This window comes from Heterodontus francisci, chromosome 14 (assembly GCF_036365525.1).
Source record: "Heterodontus francisci isolate sHetFra1 chromosome 14, sHetFra1.hap1, whole genome shotgun sequence".
Lineage (NCBI taxonomy): Eukaryota > Metazoa > Chordata > Chondrichthyes > Heterodontiformes > Heterodontidae > Heterodontus > Heterodontus francisci.
The window spans coordinates 81,753,020-81,768,524 of record NC_090384.1 but is presented as its reverse complement, the minus strand read 5'-3'; the positions used below and the strand labels follow the sequence as shown (position 1 = coordinate 81,768,524).

At 48.9% G+C, this 15,505-nt stretch overlaps 1 protein-coding gene across 1 annotated transcript in view; it reads right to left on the bottom strand.

Moving 5' to 3' along the window:
- The window catches only part of bbox1 (butyrobetaine (gamma), 2-oxoglutarate dioxygenase (gamma-butyrobetaine hydroxylase) 1), a 271,737-nt gene extending 263,408 nt beyond the window's left edge, over positions 1-8,329 (bottom strand). The window contains exon 1 of the mRNA XM_068046474.1: positions 8,250-8,329. The gene's annotated coding sequence lies outside the window, so the exon portion shown is untranslated. The remainder of the gene's footprint in view (positions 1-8,249) is intronic.
- Positions 8,330-15,505: the final 7,176 nt, after the last annotated feature.

The window sequence follows — 15,505 nt, the reverse complement described above, 5'->3', positions numbered from 1 at the left end:
AAGGGTTGCAGGGCTGGAAGGAGGTTACAGAGATAGGGAGGGGTGAGACCATGGAAGGGCTTAAAACAGAAGGATAAGAATTTTTAAATCAAGGTGTTGCCGTACCGGGAACCAAAGTAGGTCAGCAAGCACCGGACGAATGGTGAGCGGGATTTGGAGCAAGTTAGAATACAGGCTGCAGAGTTTTGGATCAGCTCAAGGTTAAGGAGGATTGCACAGTGTCCAGGACAGCATTGGAATAGTCAAGTCTGGAAGTAACAAATGTATGGTTGAGGATTTCAAGCAACAATATAAGAAATTATATGACATATACAACAACAACTTGCATTTATATAGCACCTTTAACATAATAAAACATCCCAAAGCACTTTGCAGGAGTGTTATAAAACAAAATTTGACAGGCAACATAAGGAGATATTGGGGAACAGTAGCATAGTGGTAATATTTCTGGACTAGTGCTCCAGAGACATGAGTTCAAATTCCACCAAGGCACTGGGGGAATTTAAATTGAATTAATTAATAAATCTGGAATACAATGCTAGTCTCAGTAATGATGATCATGAAACTACCAAATTGTCGTAAAAGCCCATCTGGCCCTTTAGGGAAGGAAATCTGCCATTCTTACCTGGTCTGGCCGACATGCCAGACCCACTGCAATGTGGTTGACTCTCAATGGCCCTCTGAAATAGCCTAGCAAGCCACTCAGGTGTACAAAACCACTTCACAAAAGTTGAAAAGTGAAGGCAGATTCAATTGTGGCTTACAAAAGGGTACTGGATAATTATCTGAACAGAATAATTTGCAGGGCTACGGGGAGTGGGTCTAGTTGAGTTGTTCTTGTGGAGAGCTGGTTTGGACACGACGGGCCAAATGGCCTTCTGTGCTATAACTATTCTATGATTCTAAAAAAATGGAGAGACAACCCAGCACCAACCTAAGCACTGGAAACGACAATGGCACATCTTACCCAAGTCACCCTCTGCAAAGTCCTTCTCACTAACATCTGGGGACATGTGCCAAAAGTGGGAGAGCTGTCCCACAGACCAGTCAAGCAATAGCCTGACATAGTCATACTCACCGAATCCTACCCTACAACGAATGTTCCAGACTCTAACATCACCAACCCTGGTTTAATCCTGTCCCACCAGTAGGACAGACCCACCAGAGGTGGCAGCACAGTGGTATACAGTTAGGAGTGGGCCTTAGAGTCCTCAACATTTACTCTGGACCCCATGAAGTTCAATGGCATCAGGTCAAACATGGGCAAGGAACCTCCTGATTACCACCTACTGCCCTCTCCCAACTGATGAACCGGTAATCACAGAATTGTTACAGCACAGAAGGAGGCCATTCAGCCCTTCGTGTCTGCACCGGCTCTCTGAAACAGCAATTTATCTAGTGCCATTCATCGGCCTTCTCCCCGTAACCAAGCGCATTGTTTCTTTTCAGATACAATCCAATTCCCTCTTGAATGCCTCGATTGTGGCTCCACTACACTGTCAGGCACCTGCATGTTGATCAACACTTGGAAGAAGCACTGAGGATAACATAGAATATAATCTGGGTGAGGGACTTGAATATCCAACACTAAGAGTGGCTCTGTAGCATCACTACTGACCGAGCTGGCTGAGTCCTGAAGGACATAGCTGCCAGAATGGGCCTGCAGCAGGTGCCATAGAGTCATAGAGTTATACAGCACAGAAACAGGCCCTTCGGCCCATCGTGTCTGCACCGGCCATCAAGCACCTTACTATTCTAATCCCATTTTACAGCACTTGGCCCGTAGCCTTGTATGCTATGGTATTTCAAGTGCTCATCTAAATACTTCTTAAATGTTGTGAGGGTTCCTGCCTCTACCACCTCTTCAGGCAGTACGTTCCAGATTCCAACCACCCTCTGGGTGAAAATTTTTTTCCTCAAATCCCCTCTAAACCTCCTGCCCCTTACCTTAAATCTATGGCCCCTGGTTATTGACCCCACCACTAAAGGAAACATTTTCTTCCTATCTAACCTATCAAAGCCCCTCATAATTTTGTATACTTCAATCAGGTCCCCCCTAGCCTTCTCTGCTCTAAGGAAAACAACCCTAGCCTTTCCAGTCCCTCTTCATAGTTGAAATGCTCCAGCCCAGGCAACATCCTGGTGAATCTCCTCTGCACCCTCTCCAGTGCAATCACATCCTTCCTATAGTGTGGTGCCTAGAACTGTACACCGTGCTCCAGCTGTGGCCTAACTAGCATTTTATACAGCTCCATCATAACCTCGCTGCTCTTATATTCTATGCCTCAGCTAATAAAGGCAGGTATCCCAAATGCTTTCCTAATCACCTTATCTAACTGTGCTGCTGCCTTCAGTGATCTATGGACAAGTACATCAAGGTCCCTCTGACCCTCTGTACTTCCTAGGGTCCTACCATTCATTGTATATTCCCTTGCCTTGTTAGTCCCTCCCAAAATGCATCACCTCACACTTCTCAGGATTATATTCCATTTGCCACTGCTCCGCCCATCTTACCAGCCTATCTATATCGTCCCGTAATCTAAGGCTTTCCTCCTCACTATTTACGACACCACCAATTTTCGTGTCAGCTGCGAATTTACTGATCAAACCTCCTATATTCATGTCTAAATCATTAATGTACACTACAAACAGCAAAGATCCCAGCACCGATCCCTGCGGTATACCACTGGTCACAGGCTTCCACTTGCAAAAACAACCCTAGACCATCACCCTCTGCCTCCTGCCACCTAACCAATTTTGGATCCAATTTGCCCTGGATCTTCTTAAACAATCTCCCATGCAGGACCTTATCACAAGCCTTACTGACGTCCATGTAGACTACAACAACTGCTTTACCCTCATCTACACATCTAATCACTGCCTCAAAAAGTTCAATCAAGTTAGTGAGACACGATCTCCCCCTGAAAAAGCCATGCTGACTATCCCTGATTAATCCCTGCCTCTCCAAGTGGAGATTAATCCTGTCCCTCAGAATTTTTTCCAATAGTTTCCCTACCATTGATGTTCGACTCACCAGCCTGCAATTACCTGGTTTATCCCTGCTACCCTTCTTGAATAATGGTACCACATTCGCTGTCCTCCAGTACCTCTCCTGTGGCCAGAGAGGATTTGAAAATTTGTGTCAGAGCCCCTGCAATCGCCTCCCTTGCCTCATGTAACAGCCTGGGATACATCTCATCTGGGCCTAGGGATTTATCCACTTTTAAGCCCACTAAAGCAGCTAATACTTTCTCCCTTTCAATGCTAATATGTTCAAGTATATCACAATCCCCCTCCCTGATCTCTACATCGTCCTTCTCCATAGTGAACACAGATGAAAAATAATCATTTAAAATCTCACCGATGTCCTCTGGCTCCACACACAGATTGCCACTTTGGTCCCTAATGGGCCTAACTCTTCCCCTGGTTATCCTCTTGCCCTTAATCTACTTAGAAAACACATTGGGATTTTCCTTAATCTTGCGCCAGTGTTTTTTCATGCCCCCTCTTCACTCTCCTGATTGCTTTTTTTTTTTTAAGTCCCCCCCCCCCCACTACACTTTCTATACTCCTCTAGGGCCTCCACTGTTTTCAGCGCTCTGAATCTGCCATAAGCCTCCTTTTTTTTCCTTATCCAATCCTCTATATCCCTTGACATCCAGGGTTCCCTGTACTTGTTAGTCCCACCCTTCAGCTTTACAGAAACATGTTGGCGCTGAAATAAAAGCAAAATACTGAAGATGCTGGAAATTTGAAATAAAAACAAGAAATGCTGGAAATAGCAGGTCTGGCAGCATCTGTGGAGACAGAAGCAGAGTTAACGTTTCAGGTCAGTGACCCCTCTTCAGAACCAATCCTGGTTCAATGAGGAAAGCAGGAGAGCATACCAGGAGCAGCACCAGGCATATCTAAAAGTGAGGTGCCAACCTGTGAAGCTACAATACAGGACTACATGCATGCTAAACAGCAGAAACAGCATGCTACAGACAAAGCAAAGCAATCCCACAACCATCAGATCAGATCAAAACTCAGCAGTCCTGCCACATCCAATCATGAATGTTGGTGGACAATTAAACAACTAACCGGCGGAGGAGGCTCCAAAAGCATCCCCATCCTCAATGATGGCAGACCATTCACATCAGTGCAAAAAACAAGGCTGAAGCATTTGCAACCATCTTAAGCCTAAAGTGCCGAGTGGGTGACACATCGCGGACAACTCCTGAGATCCTCACCATCGCAGATGCCAGTCTTCAGACAATTCGATTCACTTAATGTGATATCAAGAAATGGCTGAAGGTGCTGGATACAGCAAAAGCTATGGGTCCTGACAATATTCCGGCTGTAGTACTGCAGACCTGTGCTCCAGAATTAGTCACGCCCTTAGCCAAGGTGTTCCAGTACAGCTACAAAACTGGCATCAACCTGACAAAGTGGAAAATGCCCAGCTACGTCCTGCCCACAAAATGCAGGACAAATCCAATCCAGCTAATTACCGTCCCATCCGTCTACTCCCAATCATCAACAAAGTAATGTAAGGAGTCGTCGACAGTGCTATCAAGCGGCACTTAATCAGCAATAACCTGCTCACTGATGCTCAGTTTGGGTTCCACCAGGACTACAAGACTGCAGACCTTATTACAGTCTTGGTTCAAATATGGACAAAACAGCTGAATTCCAGAGGTAAGGTGGGAGTGACTGCACTTGGCATCAAGGCAACATTTGACCAAGGAACTCTAGCGAAATTGAAGTCAAGGGAATCAGAAGGAAAACTCTTCAATTGTTGGAGTCATACTTAGCACAAAGGAAGATGGTTGCAGTTATTGGAGGTCAATCATCTCAGCTCCAGCACATTGCTGCAGGAGTTCCTCAGGGTAGTGTCCTCGGCTCAACCATGATCAACTACTTTGTTGGTCTTTCCTCCAACATAAGGTCAGAAGTAAGGATGTTTGCTGATGATTGCACAGTTTTCCATGCCATTTGCAATTCCTCAAATACCGAAGCAGTCCGTGCCAATATGCAGCAAGACCTGGGCAACATTCAGGCTTGAGCTGATAGGTGGCACTTTCATGTCACACAAGTGCTAGGTAATGACCATCTCCAACAAGAGAGAATCTAACCATCTGCCCTTGATAGCATTACCATCGCTGAATCCACCACCATCAACATCCTGGGGATTACCATTGACCAGAAACATAACTGGAACAGCCATATAAATACTGTGGCTGCAAGAGCAGGTTAGAGCCTGGGAATTCTGAGGCGAGAAACTCACCTCCTGATTCCCCAAAGCCTGTCCACAATCTACAAGTCACAAGTCAGGAATATGAGGGAATACTTTCTATCTACCTGGATGAGTGCAACTCCAACAACATTTGAGAAACTTGACACCATCCAGGACAAAGCAGCCCACTTGATTGGCACCCCATATACCACCTTAAAAATTCACTCCCTCCACCATCTACAAGATGCACTGCTGCAACCCAGCAATTCTCCTTCGATTGCTCCTTCCAAACCCACGACCTCTACCACCTAAGAGAACAGGGGCAGCAGGCACATGGGAACACCATGACCTGCAAGTTCCCCTCTAAGTCACACTCATCCTGACTTGGAATTATATCACCATCCCTTCACTGTTGCTGGGTCAAAATCCTGGAACTACCTCCCCAACCCCCAACAAACAGCACTGCGATTGGACCTACTACACACGGACTGCAGCTGTTCAAGAAGGCAGCTCACCACCACTTGCTCAAGGGCAATTAGAGATGGACAATAAATGCTGGCCTTGCCAGTAATGCTTACAACTAAAGAACGAAGAAAAATAAAAAATTAGGGCAGGTTATTTCGCCTATTTCCACTTCCATAACATTGCTTGACTTCGCACCAGTCTCAGCTCATCAGCCGCTAAAAACCTCATTCATGCCTTCGTTACCTCTGGACTTACTATTCCAACACAGTCCTGGCTGGTCTCCCACATTCTACTCTCCGTAAACTAGAGGTCATCCAAAACTCTGTTGCCTATGTCTTAACTCACCCTAAGTTCCGTTCCCTGATCAACCCTGTGCTCACTGACCTAAACTGGCTCCCTCACCTACCCCCTCTCCATCTCCCCTACCCCACTCCTCCTCTCCCCCTCCCCTACCACACTCACCTCACTCTCTCCAACCCCCTCTCCTCTACCCTACCCCCTCACCTCACCCATCTCCCCCTCCCTGACCCGACTCTCCCCCTCCCCCTCCCCTAGCCCCACTCTTCCCTCCCCCCATCCCCTGCCCTCCCTCTCCCCTCCCCCACCACCCTCTCCCCGACATTCCCTCCCCCTCTCCCCTCACCCTCTCCCCCTCCTCCCTTCCCCACCTCTCCCTCTCCCCTACCCCCTCCTCCCTTCCCCACCTCTCCCTCCCCCACCTCTCCCTCTCCCCTACCCCCTCCTCCCTTCCCCACCCCCTCCTCCCTTCCCCACCTCTCCCTCTCCCCTACCCCCTCCTCCCTTCCCCACCTCTCCCTCTCCCCACCTCTCCCTCTCCCTCACCCCCTTATCCCTTCCCCACCTCTCCCTCTCCCCTACCCCCTTATCCCTTCCCCACCTCTCCCCTACCCCCACCCCCTTATCCCTTCCCCACCTCTCCCCTACCCCCACCCCCTTATCCCTTCCCCACCTCTCCCCTACCCCCACCCCCTTATCCCTTCCCCACCCCCTTATCCCTTCCCCACCTCTCCCCTACCCCCTCATCCCTTCCCCACCTCTCCCCTACCCCCTCATCCCTTCCCCACCTCTCCCCTACCCCCTCATCCCTTCCCCACCTCTCCCCTACCCCCTCATCCCTTCCCCACCTCTCCCCTTCCCCCTCATCCCTTCCCCACCTCTCCCCTTCCCCCTCATCCCTTCCCCCCTCCTCCCTTCCCCACCTCTCCCCTACCCCCTCATCCCTTCCCCACCTCTCCCCTACCCCCTCATCCCTTCCCCCTCATCCCTTCCCCACCTCTCCCTCTCCCCTACCCCCTCCTCCCTTCCCCACCTCTCCCTCTCCCCTACCCCCTCATCCCTTCCCCACCTCTCCCTCTCCCCTACCCCCTCATCCCTTCCCCACCTCTCCCTCTCCCCTACCCCCTCATCCCTTCCCCACCTCTCCCCTACCCCCTCATCCCTTCCCCACCTCTCCCCTACCCCCTCATCCCTTCCCCACCTCTCCCCTACTCCCTCATCCCTTCCCCACCTCTCCCTCTCCCCACCTCTCCCCTACCCCCTCATCCCTTCCCCACCTCTCCCTCTCCCCTTCCCTTCCCTTCCCTTCCCTTCCCTTCCCCTACACCCACCTCCCATACAACCCCCCTCTCCCATACAACCCCCCTCTCCCCTACACACCCCCTCTCCCCTACACACCCCCTCCCCACTTCTCCCCATCCCCAACTTTCCTCAACCCCTCTCCCATTCTCCACTCCCCCCTTTTCCCTTCCCCTCCCCCTCACCCTATCGCCTCTCTTCCCCTGCACACCACCCCCCACCCCTATCTCCCCTCCCCCCATCCACCTCCCCTCCTCCTCCCTTCCACCCCCACCCCTTCCCCTTCTCCCCCTTACCACCCCCACCCCTTCTCCCCCTTACCACCCCCCCCGATCCCCACCTCTCTCCTGCCCCCTTGCACCCTATCACTCTCCCATCTCCCCCTCTTCCCTTCCCCCATCTCTCCCACCCCACTCCCCCTCTTCCCTTCCCCCATCTCTCCCACCCCACTCCCCCTCTTCCCTTCCCCCACTCCCAAACCCCTCTCCCCAACACCACACTGCCCTCTCCACTTCTCCCCTCTCCCTCACTCACCCCTGCCCTCTCCCCATCTCACACTCCCCATTGCCCTCGTTCAGGCTACACGTCATAGGACTGACAGTTACGACTACCCAATGTCCGTCGAGGGGCAGGCCGGCAGTTCGCGGCCTCAGGAAGAAGAGAATAACCTGGGCTGGTAAACGGGGAATCCCTGTAAGTGTGAGAAGAACTTGATTCATTTCTCATCTGGGACTGGCTCCTTTTTGTTTTTTTTTAAAGCTTGTTTTATTTAATTATTGCGGTTTCACATTCAGCGCCTGCTTCTTTCTCCTGCCCAACCTCCGTTTTGACAGCTGGGGGGGAGGGGCGGTGTGATAAAATATTTTAAATTACTGCCCTGGAAATTTCTATTCACAAAAGAAAATAAAAAATCTGGTTAACTGCTGTTTGTGTGGAATATCGAACCATGAGTAGTAAAACAGTCCCCTACCTGCGGCCTACAGCTCCCCGGGTTCGTGCTGAACACAACTCGGTGCAACCAACTAATGTTTGTGGGTGGTGCTCTGTCTTGCTTTGCGTTTTCATGGTTAAAAATATTGCACCAATGGGATCGTTGATGATTATCATTGATATTACAGAAGGAACGAGAGGTGGCGAGGAAGTCTGTCACTGTCAATGTGCCTTTGGGGAGTTTAAAGATGTCCAATGTGACTTGTAAATGTGTTTAGTATAGGGTTATCAATTTTTCACCTAGCCCCACAACTAGATAAGGAGGTGTGATGAAAAGTCACAGACCTGACACGTTAACTCCATCGAGCAGGATGAGACGTGCTCGCGTTACTTCTTCCAAAAGGTACACAGAGAGAGCTCTGTTATCAGCAGCCTGAAGGAAGAAGATGGCTCGGTAACGTCTTCGCAGTCCGGCATACTAAGGATCAGCAAATCCTTTTATGCTGGGCTGTATACTTCGAGACGAGTAAAACTCCCGGAAGCGACGGCTTACCGGTCGAGTTGTACTCGGCCCTGTGGGACTGGGTCAGCCTGGACCTGCTGGAAGTATACGAGACTATGCTCCTGGCCGGCAGCATATCAGAATCCATGAGGAAAGGCATCATCACCCTCATTTACAAGCGGAAGGGGGAGAGGGCAGAAATCAGAAATTGGCGCCCCATCTTACTGCTTAATGTTGACTACAAGATTCTGTCCAAAGTCATAGCCAAAGGAGTCAAGTCTGCTCTGGAGTTGGTGATCCACCCCGATCAGACCTGTACTGTACCCGGCAGGAAGATCTCTGATAGTCTTGCGCTACTCAGGGATACGATCGCCTACGTACGGGACAGGAGGGTGGACACCTGCCTCATCAGTCTGGACCAGGAGAAGGCTTTTGACAGGATATTGCACACCTACATGATGGACGTGCTTTCCAAAATGGGGTTTGGGGAGGGAATCTGCAATTGGATCCAACTGCTCTACACAAACATCAGTAGCGCAGTCTCAATCAATGGGTGGGAATCGGAAGGTTTCCCGATCAAATCTGGAGTCAGACAGGGCTGTCCTCTCTCCCCGGTCTTGTTTGTTTGCTGTATTGAACCCTTTGCTGAGTCTGTTAGGAAGGATGCGAGCATAAGAGGGGTGACAATCCCTGGCAGTGGAGGCACTCAGGTTAAAAGCTCCCTGTACATGGATGACGTCGCCGTTTTCTGCTCGGATCCGCTGTCCGTGCACAGATTGATGAGCATCTGCGACCAGTTCGAACTGGCCTCGGGAGCCAAAGTTAACCACGGCAAGAGCGAGGCCATGTTCTTTGGGAACTGGGTTGACCGATCCTTTGTCCCCTTCCCCATCAGGTCAGATTACCTGAAGGTGCTGGGGATATGGTTTGGAAGGGCCGGGGCGTGCACCAAAACCTGGGAGGAGCGAGTAGCCAAGGTACAACAAAAGTTGAGCATGTGGGGGCAGCGATCTCTCTCCATTGTGGGAAAGAACCTGGTCATCAGGTGTGAGGCGCTCACGTTGTTGCTGTATGTGGCGCAAGTCTGGCCCATACCCCACACCTGCACTGTGGCGGTCACCCGAGCCATTTTCCACTTCATCTGGGGATCTAAAATGGACCGGGTCCGGAGGGACACGATGTTCAAATCTCTGGATAAGGGTGGGAAAAATGTACCCAACGTGGCCCTCATCCTGATGACCACCTTCATGTGCGGCTGCATCAAGCTGTGTGTAGACCTCCAGTACGAAAACTCCAAGTGTCACTACGTGCTGAGGTTCTATCTGTCCCCGGTGTTGCGAAGGATGGGCCTGGTCACATTGCCGTGGAACGCTCCATGCAGTTGGACCGTGCCGTACCACCTATCCTTCGTGGAGCAGTTTTTGCGGGAAATCACCTTCGACCACCGGTCCATCAGGCAGTGGTCTGCACGGAATGTCCTCAAGGCACTACGGGAAAAGGAGACGGTGGATCCTGTCGGATGGTTCCCCGAGCAGACCGTCAAAGTCATTTGGCGGAATGCCTCATCACCAGAACTTTCAAACAAGCACCAAGACGTAGCTTGGCTGGTGGTGAGAAGGGCCCTCCCCGTCAGATCCTTCATGCACACCCGAAGTCTCGCCCCCTCCGCACAATGCCCCCGCGGTGGCTGTGGTGGGGAAGAGACGGTTGCCCACCTCCTCCTGGAATGTGTCTTCACAAAGCAGGCGTGGAAAGAGATGCAGTGGTTTTTGTCACGGTTCATCCCAAGCAGCTCTGGAACACAGGAGTCTGTGCTCTACGGGCTGTTCCCAATGACGCACACCGAGACAAACATCAACTGCTGCTGGAGGACTATCAATTCGGTGAAAGATGCCCTTTGGTCTGCCCGAAACTTGCTGGTCTTCCAGCGCAAAGAGTTGTCCACCACTGAATGTTGCAGACTGGCACATTCCAAGGTCCAGGACTACATGCTGAGGGATGCACTAAAGCTTGGGGCAGCCGCAGCAAAGGCTCAATGGGAAAAGACCACAGTGGAAGGTCCCCCCACCAAGCTGAACTGAGGGGCTGGATCCATGGGAAACCCCTCGAACTGAATCGGGAAAATTTTGTGTGCTGTAAATGTAAAAATGTATATGGCATGACAATGAAATGGAAGGGTTGTGAGGCAACTCATGATTGTATTGAAGGAAACTGATCATCTTTGCAGTGTTTGTATTTTTTGACTTGATGCTGGTTTAAACTGTTTGGGAATGTAATTTTTACAGATTTTTATGAATAAAGAATATTTTGGAAATAAAAAAAAAAGTTATCTCTGCTTCTCTCTCCACCGATGCTCCCAAGACCTGCTGAGTATTTCCAGCATTTCTTGTTTTTATTTTAGATAGGAGGTGGAACCGGGAACGTAGTTCAGGATTTTTTTTTAGTTCATTTTTTAAGGTAAAATGCTTCAACTGTGGGTTTAGCATTCAACTGTCAAAGGCAGGATGCATTTAAACAGTCTTTACATAAAACAAAGTACCACAGATGCTGGAAATCTGGAACAAAAAATTGAAAAATTACATCGAGTTTATAGCACAGAAACAGGTTATTAGGCCCAACTGGTCTATGTTGGCTTTTAAGCTCCACACAAGCCTCTTCATCTAACCCCATCTGTATATCCTATTCTTTTCTCCCTCCTGTTTCTCTAACTTCCACTTGTATCTATGCTATGTGCCTCAACTATTACTTGTCTAACACATTCCACATTTTTACAACTCTTTGGGCAAATATGTTTCTCCTGAATTTCCTACTGACTCATTTATGGCCCCTTGTTTTTTTCAAACCCCTATTAATGGAAACATCTCCACTAAGTCTACCCTATCAAAACTCTACATCAGTTTGAAGAGCTTTATCATGTCACCTTTTAGCCTCATCTAGAGAAAAGAGCCCCAGCCTGTTTAATCTTTCCTGATAGCTATAGCCTCTCATCACCCTCTATAAGAACAAGGGTGACCGCGGTGACTGCAACAACTACCGTGGAATCTCCCTGCTCAGCATAGTGGGGAAAGTCTTCGCTCGAGTTGCTTTAAACAGGCTCCAGAAGCTGGCTGAGCGTGTCTACCCTGAGGCACATTGTGGCTTTCGAGCAGAGAGATCCACCTGCTGTTCTCCCTTCGCCAGCTACAGGAGAAATGCCGAGAACAACAGATGCCCCTCTATGTTGCTTTCATTGATCTCACCAAAGCCTTTGACCTCGTCAGCAGACGTGGTCTCTTCAGACTACTAGCAAAGATCGGATGTATAATCACCTCATTCCATGACAATATGAAAGGCACAATTCAACATAGTGGTGCCTCATCAGAACGCTTTCCTATCCTGAGTGGCATGAAACAGGGCTGTGTTCTCGCACCTACACTGTTTGGGATCTTCTTCTCCCTGCTGCTCTCACATGCGTTCAAGTCAGAAGAAGGAATTTTCCTCCACACAAGATCAGATGGCAGGTTGTTCAACCTTGCCCGTCTAAGAGCAAAGACCAAAGTACGGAAAGTCCTCATCAGGGAACTCCTCTTTGCTGATGATGCTGCATTAACATCCCACACAGAAGAGTGTCTGCAGAGACTCATCGACAGAATTGCAGCTGCCTGCAACGAATTTGGCCTAGCCATCAGCCTCAAGAAAACGAACATCATGGGACAGGACGTCAGAAATGCTCCATCCATCAAGATCAGCGACCATGCTCTGGAAGTGGTTCAAGAGTTCACCTACCTAGACTCAACTACCACCAGTAACCTGTCTCTCAATGCAGAAATCAACAAGCGCATGGGAAAGGCATCCACTGCTATGTCCAGACTGGCCAAGAGGGTGTGGGAAAATGACACACTGACACGGAACACAAAAGTTCGAGTGTTTCAAGCCTGTGTCCTCAGTACCTTGCTCTACGGCAGCGAGGCCTGGACAACGTATGTCAGCCTAAAGCGGCGTCTCAATTCATTCCATCTTCGCTCCCTCCGGAGAATCCTTGGCATCAGGTGGCAGGACCGTATCTCCAACACAGAAGTCCTTGAGGCGGCCAACATCCCCAGCATATACACCCTACAGAGCCAGTGGCGCTTGTGATGCCTTGGCCATGTGAGCCTCATGGCAGATGGCAGGATCCCCAAGGACGCATTGTACAGCGAGCTCGTCACTGGTATCAGACCCACCGGCCGTCCATGTCTCCGCTTTAAAGACATCTGCAAAGGCGACATGAAGTCCTGTGACATTGATCACAAGTCGTGGGAGTCAGTTGCCAGTGATCGCCAGAGCTGGCAGACAGCCATAAAGGTGGGGTTAAAGTGTGGCGAGTCGAAGAATCCCATAGTTTCATGATCTTCATTACTGAGAGTAGCTTTTTATTCCAGATTTATTAATTAATTGAATTTAAATTCCCCCAGCTGCCATGGCGGGATTTGAACTGATAATCTCATCTTACTCTGCCAGCATAGCAGTAGATATTTAATGATGAAGGACTGATGACACACCCATTGGCCAGTGTCATGCATCTTGGAAGTGCGATGATACAACATTCACGGACTAACTCTGAAGAGTTATGAAAAAGCACACTTTGTCTTTAAAACAAACCTTTATTTTAAAAAGTGAACAGTGATCCAAAATGGCCACCAAAGAAAAAGGGGATTAGTCTTACACCTATCCTAAAAACATTCCAGAATTGAATGTCTTCTTCAAAAACAAAGGACATGTGAAGTAGCCACGCCCTGGGTTGTTCTGTGATCACCATGGGAAAGAAACCAGAGTGTCTCCTGACAGAAGGTGAGAGGTGACACAGTTTTATCTTAAAAACATAGACAGGCAGAGAAAGAGAGACTGGCCCAGAAGGTGAAGCTACTTGTAACAGCTGGCATTCCAGCAAGCCAGAAAGCACATGCCATGTTGAAAAAATCCAACATCTAAATTATACAGCAGAGAGAGCCAGAAGTGACCCACCATCTTCAAAAGAGCCACCAATCAAGAGAGAAATCTACAATGATCTCAGGCCTGCAACAATCTAGAATTTGAGTCTCGAGAATTCAACAGGTTTATCGTAACCCTTCTCCCCCACCAAAAACCCACCAACCTCTTTCCCTTCGCTATCTGTTTCTTGTGTGTGTGTGAGTGAGTGTGAGAGTGAGGTTATGACAATTTCTGGATAAGGGGTATTGATCAATAAACAATTGACTTTTTTTTAAAACCTGCAAGAAAACCTGTCGCTGTCTGGTTAGTTGAAAAATAAAAAAGCAAATGGTTAAACTCTAATACAAATACACTTGCTGTGGTCAGGTGGGGAGTTGAACAGTGGGAACCACCCACGTGGCTGTGACACCATTCACTGAGTGACAACAGTTTGTGCGCGAGAGGAGCATGCATGGTGAAAGGGTATAAGACGGGACTCTTCCGAAGCACAGCGGCGAAGAAGCGAGAAAGAGAAGCAGAAATCTACGGGGCAGCCCCGAGCAACTAAGAAGAGGAAGGATCCTGGTCAAATCAGACCTCCGTGACCTGCATTCATCTTGGACTGACCATCTGAGGGGTAATTGTATGACTTAAACGAACTTAATATTGGAATAAATGCAGTTTAGCTCACTTATTGAATATTGCTCAGTAAAATCCGACTTAGTTGATATATTTGTCCTTGTTTTTCTGTGTAAGTCTTGGGTTCCAACCAAAGCGAAAGATTTCTTAGTCTCTCAGTGAAAGGTCCTACAGATTTTCTGCTGTGCTGTGGAAGAGTCCCGTCTTATACCCTTTCACCATGCATGCTCTTCTCAATACATAAATTGTTGTCACTCAGTGACTGGCCAATGGGTGTGTGATCAGTCCTTCATGGTTAAGAACAAAGAACAAAGAAAATTACAGCACAGGAACAGGCCCTTCGGCCCTCCAAGCCTGCGCCGATCCAGATCCTTTATCTAAACATGTCGCCTATTTTCTAAGGGTCTGTATCTCTTTGCTTCCTGCCCATTCATGTATCTGTCTAGATACATCTTAAAAGACGCTATCGTGCCCGCGTCTACCACCTCCGCTGGCAACGCGTTCCAGGCACCCACCACCCTCTGCGTAAAGAACTTTCCACGCATATCCCCCCTAAACTTTTCCCCTCTCACTTTGAACTCGTGACCCCCAGTAATTGAATCCCCCACTCTGGGAAAAAGCTTCTTGCTATCCACCCTGTCTATACCTCTCATGATTTTGTACACCTCAATCAGGTCCCCCCTCAACCTCCGTCTTTCTAATGAAAATAATCCTAATCTACTCAAACTCTCTTCATAGCTAGCACCCTCCATACCAGGCAACATCCTGGTGAACCTCCTCTGCACCCTCTCCAAAGCATCTACATCCTTTTGGTAATGTGGCGACCAGAACTGCACGCAGTATTCCAAATGTGGCCGAACCAAAGTCTTGTACAACTGTAACATGACCTGCCAACCCTTGTACTCAATACCCCCTCCGATGAAGGAAAGCATGCCGTATGCCTTCTTGACCACTCTATTGACCTGCGTTGCCACCTTCAGGGAACAATGGATCTGAACACCCAAATCTCTCTGTACATCAATTTTCCCCAGGACTTTTCCATTTACTGTATAGTTCACTCTTGAATTGGATCTTCCAAAATGCATCACCTCGCATTTGCCCTGATTGAACTCCATCTGCCATTTCTCTGCCCAACTCTCCAATCTATCTATATTCTGCTGTCTTCTCTGACAGTCCCCTTCACTATCTGCTACTCCACCAATCTTAGTGTCGTCTGCAAACTTGCT